Consider the following 5,000-nt stretch of genomic DNA (forward strand, 5'->3'; position numbering starts at 1 on the left):
TGTTCGTCTTGCGACGATCCAAGAATTTCACCTCTAACGTCGCAATACGAATGCCCCCGCCTGTCCCTATTAATCATTACCTCGGGTTCCGAAAACCAACAAAATAGAACCGAGGTCCTATTCCATTATTCCATGCACACAGTATTCAGGCGGGCTTGCCTGCTTTAAGCACTCTAATTTGTTCAAAGTAAACGTGCCGGCCCACCGAGACACTCACTCAAGAGCACCCTGGTAGGATTGCAACGGGGTCCGCCTCGGGACGCACGAGCACGCACGAGGCGCGTCGCACGCCTTCAGCTCGCCCCACCGGCAGGACGTCCCACGATACATGCCAGTTAAACACCGACGGGCGGTGAACCAACAGCGTGGGACACAAATCCAACTACGAGCTTTTTAACCGCAACAACTTTAATATACGCTATTGGAGCTGGAATTACCGCGGCTGCTGGCACCAGACTTGCCCTCCAATAGATACTCGTTAAAGGATTTAAAGTGTACTCATTCCGATTACGGGGCCTCGGATGAGTCCCGTATCGTTATTTTTCGTCACTACCTCCCCGTGCCGGGAGTGGGTAATTTGCGCGCCTGCTGCCTTCCTTGGATGTGGTAGCCGTTTCTCAGGCTCCCTCTCCGGAATCGAACCCTGATTCCCCGTTACCCGTTACAACCATGGTAGGCGCAGAACCTACCATCGACAGTTGATAAGGCAGACATTTGAAAGATGCGTCGCCGGTACGAGGACCGTGCGATCAGCCCAAAGTTATTCAGAGTCACCAAGGCAAACGGACCGGACGAGCCGACCGATTGGTTTTGATCTAATAAAAGCGTCCCTTCCATCTCTGGTCGGGACTCTGTTTGCATGTATTAGCTCTAGAATTACCACAGTTATCCAAGTAACGTGGGTACGATCTAAGGAACCATAACTGATTTAATGAGCCATTCGCGGTTTCACCTTAATGCGGCTTGTACTGAGACATGCATGGCTTAATCTTTGAGACAAGCATATGACTACTGGCAGGATCAACCAGGGAGCTGCGTCAACTAGAGCTGAGCAGCCGGCCGCCCGGGAGTGTGTCCCGGGGGCCCGCGCGAACACGCAAGCGTCCGCTCAATTATTCTGCAAACAGGAGGAGGCTGAGCTCCCCTGCACAATACACCTCGAAACCCTCTCAGGTCCCGGCGGCGCGCAGCGCCGTCCTAAGTACTTGGTCGGGTTCGAGAGAGGCGCAATCGCCCGGAGTTTGGCGAGTAGACGCTTTAGGTGCGACCACCCGTGCTCCCAACTGAGCTTGCCGCTGCCGACAGAGGCCCGGGAGCGTGCTGTCGTGGCATTGCCGGCGGGAGACAACACGCGCCACCTACGGTGGCCGGCAGCTCCAACGCCAGCGCCACAGAAGGACAAAAGCCCCACTTGGGTGCCGAAGCGAACGCGCCAACACGTCCGCACAGCTGCGATACAAACCACCTGCGAGAACCGCAGAGGCGACCGAGCAGCAGACGGCGTCGCGGCGCCGAGCGCCGGGCGGCGGCGCATCCTCAGCGCACACAGTCCTCAATCGGACCAGCACACTGCAGATGTCCACCGCGCTTCGCACCGGGCCCGCGAGGACCTACTTTGGCCGCACGGCGCCGCGTGCAGGGTGCGCCGGCGCGCAGCTGCGCCGCCTGCCGCCTCCGTCGGCCGGCGCGCCTGCCACTGGCCGCCCCCACCAGCCGGCTGTAGCGCGTGCGCCCACGCACCGCGCGGCCAGCACGCCGGGAGGCCCCCCCTCACCGGCCGGGGACGGTCCCACCCAGCCACCGCCGCGTATCGCTTCACACCCACATGCCATTCACGTTCGTGGGCATGGTGGGTATCGCTGAAACAACCGGTTGGTAGCTCAACCGATCGTCGCCATCACTGATTCACCTCTAGCGAGAACAACCGCACCACAACGGTTTACCAGTTGTTCATTTGCGTAACGTCACCAGCAAACGTAGACGTCCATCGCCATTTGCAAATTCAACGATTGTTGCATGCCTGTGTCAGGTGTCACGACACACTATGTCTGCCCACATACACGCAACAACATGTGCACGCTTCGCGAACACGTGGAAGGTGGCCCCCGTACGTATGCGATGTCCATTGCGCGAACGACTGTCAACCGGCCTCTGTCGCATGTCGCAGATGTGGAACGCAGTGCACCATGCTATCACGGTGAGTGAGAAGAGACGACTACGTCTGACAACACGCGCCACTACATCAACAGACGGCTCATGCTGATCGCCATCCACGGCATACCATACTGCAATCCAGCTCTTATAGGGAGACGACACGTAGCTGAGTGCACAATATTTGGACCGTATGGTTCGCCGTTGTTGGCGCAGTCGTGGTACGGTCACACATGTACCACGATGTATCATTCAGTACATGAGGACCAATGTGCAGTACAGTGTGTGATTTGGACGTACAACATCAGCGGACAGTTGACACAAGCCGTACCACAACGTAGGCTGTGCTTCGCCATGCGAATGCCAATGAACAACTGCGAAGGGCATTGAGCATGTACGTCCTGCTGCCATCCGCATTACAGTGTATAGCTGCAAGGTGTTTAACATGAAGCGATACTCTGGGGACCGGGCAGTGCGGGTAGCAAACTATATTGCGGGGGTTGCAGTTAGGCAACACTACACTAATTTAACGCGTCGTATGACAATTACAGAGCAGGTTAAGGCCCAACGTGTGTTGGGTTAAGGCCCAACGTGTGTTGGGTTAAGGCCCAACGTGTGTTGGGTTAAGGCCCAACGTGTGTTGGGTTAAGGCCCAACGTGTGTTGGGTTAAGGCCCAACGTGTGTTGGGTTAAGGCCCAACGTGTGTTGGGTTAAGGCCCAACGTGTGTTGGGTTAAGGCCCAACGTGTGTTGGGTTAAGGCCCAACGTGTGTTGGGTTAAGGCCCAACGTGTGTTGGGTTAAGGCCCAACGTGTGTTGGGTTAAGGCCCAACGTGTGTTGGGTTAAGGCCCAACGTGTGTTGGGTTAAGGCCCAACGTGTGTTGGGTTAAGGCCCAACGTGTGTTGGGTTAAGGCCCAACGTGTGTTGGGTTAAGGCCCAACGTGTGTTGGGTTAAGGCCCAACGTGTGTTGGGTTAAGGCCCAACGTGTGTTGGGTTAAGGCCCAACGTGTGTTGGGTTAAGGCCCAACGTGTGTTGGGTTAAGGCCCAACGTGTGTTGGGTTAAGGCCCAACGTGTGTTGGGTTAAGGCCCAACGTGTGTTGGGTTAAGGCCCAACGTGTGTTGGGTTAAGGCCCAACGTGGGTTGGGTTAAGGCGCAACGCGGGTTAGGTTAAGGCGCAACGCGGGTTAGGTTAAGGCGCAACGCGGGTTAGGTTAAGGCGCAACGCGGGTTAGGTTAAGGCGCAACGCGGGTTAGGTTAAGGCGCAACGCGGGTTAGGTTAAGGCGCAACGCGGGTTAGGTTAAGGCGCAACGCGGGTTACGTTAAGGCGCAACGCGGGTTACGTTAAGGCGCAACGCGGGTTACGTTAAGGCGCAATATAGGTTAGGTTAAGGCGCAATATAGGTTAGGTTAAGGCGCAATATAGGTTAGGTTAAGGCGCAATACGGGTTAGGTTAAGGCGCAATACGGGTTAGGTTAAGGCGCAATACGGGTTAGGTTAAGGCGCAATACGGGTTAGGTTAAGGCACAATACGGGTTAGGTTAAGGCACAATACGGGTTAGGTTAAGGCACAATACGGGTTAGGTTAAGGCACAATACGGGTTAGGTTAAGGCACAATACGGGTTAGGTTAAGGCACAATACGGGTTAGGTTAAGGCACAATACGGGTTAGGTTAAGGCACAATACGGGTTAGGTTAAGGCACAATACGGGTTAGGTTAAGGCACAATACGGGTTAGGTTAAGGCACAATACGGGTTAGGTTAAGGCACAATACGGGTTAGGTTAAGGCACAATACGGGTTAGGTTAAGGTACAATACGGGTTAGGTTAAGGTACAATACGGGTTAGGTTAAGGTACAATACGGGTTAGGTTAAGGTACAATACGGGTTAGGTTAAGGTACAATACGGGTTAGGTTAAGGTACAATACGGGTTAGGTTAAGGTACAATACGGGTTAGGTTAAGGTACAATACGGGTTAGGTTAAGGTACAATACGGGTTAGGTTAAGGTACAATACGGGTTAGGTTAAGGTACACATTGTTGTAAGGAAAGGTGTTTTGGGGGGGGGGGGGGGGGCCGGTTTGTTGATTGTGATTATCGTAAGTAAATGACTGCGGCATCATCTGATTTGCCACGTCAGGGTGCACCTTTGGCTCATAACAGGCGGCGCTCTGATTCCATGCTTGTGGCAGACCTGTGTCTTTCATTCCTGCCATTGTTTGTGTGGTGTGACAGGAGGCAGTATTGTGATGTTGGGTGCACCCCTGTGTAGGACATGTGTGGGTGTTGGTGGCTTAGCTGAGCAATGGTGGTTGTCGGAAGGGTGAGATATTCTGTTTTGTGAGTGGACCTCCCGGTCTGGTTATGATAGTGTGGATTGTCTAATGTGGCAGAGAGGATGCACTGGGTGTTGTTCCATGCTGGTGCTTACATATTGTCTGTGTGCCTGTTACAGGCAGAGAGTAGTGCGTGATAAGAGTGTCTGGCTGACGTGTGATTGTGAGCAGAGTCTTTCAGCATGTATACGGACAGTTGTATACATTATCTGTATTCTGATGGCTCTATCTATTACTAATCAGCGCCGTGTATACGTTTAATCCGGTTCCAGTCGAAACTATTGTATCTCTGTACATTAGTGACACGGCGAGCCCGCTATGTAGTTACTCGTCTCGGCAGCTTCCACCGGTGTATCGCAAATGATTATAAGGAATCAGTCTAGTCGTCAATACCGATAGTGTGACGTCACATGTCTGGGGTGGGGGACGCTGCGCCCTTCCGGTGGGTCATGGCCTAGGAAGACTCTTCCCACGCAGGGGGGCTTGGACTGTCATTGACTCTTCCGA

At 54.0% G+C, this 5,000-nt stretch overlaps 1 non-coding gene across 1 annotated transcript in view; it reads right to left on the reverse strand.

Moving 5' to 3' along the window:
* Positions 1 to 1,031, reverse strand: part of LOC124583635 — a 1,896-nt gene extending 865 nt beyond the window's left edge. The window contains exon 1 of the ribosomal RNA XR_006974233.1: positions 1 to 1,031. This exon is cut by the window's left edge and continues 865 nt beyond it. This is a non-coding gene — a ribosomal RNA (small subunit ribosomal RNA).
* Positions 1,032 to 5,000: the final 3,969 nt, after the last annotated feature.

The sequence above is a fragment of the Schistocerca americana genome, unplaced genomic scaffold (genome assembly GCF_021461395.2).
Source record: "Schistocerca americana isolate TAMUIC-IGC-003095 unplaced genomic scaffold, iqSchAmer2.1 HiC_scaffold_464, whole genome shotgun sequence".
Lineage (NCBI taxonomy): Eukaryota > Metazoa > Arthropoda > Insecta > Orthoptera > Acrididae > Schistocerca > Schistocerca americana.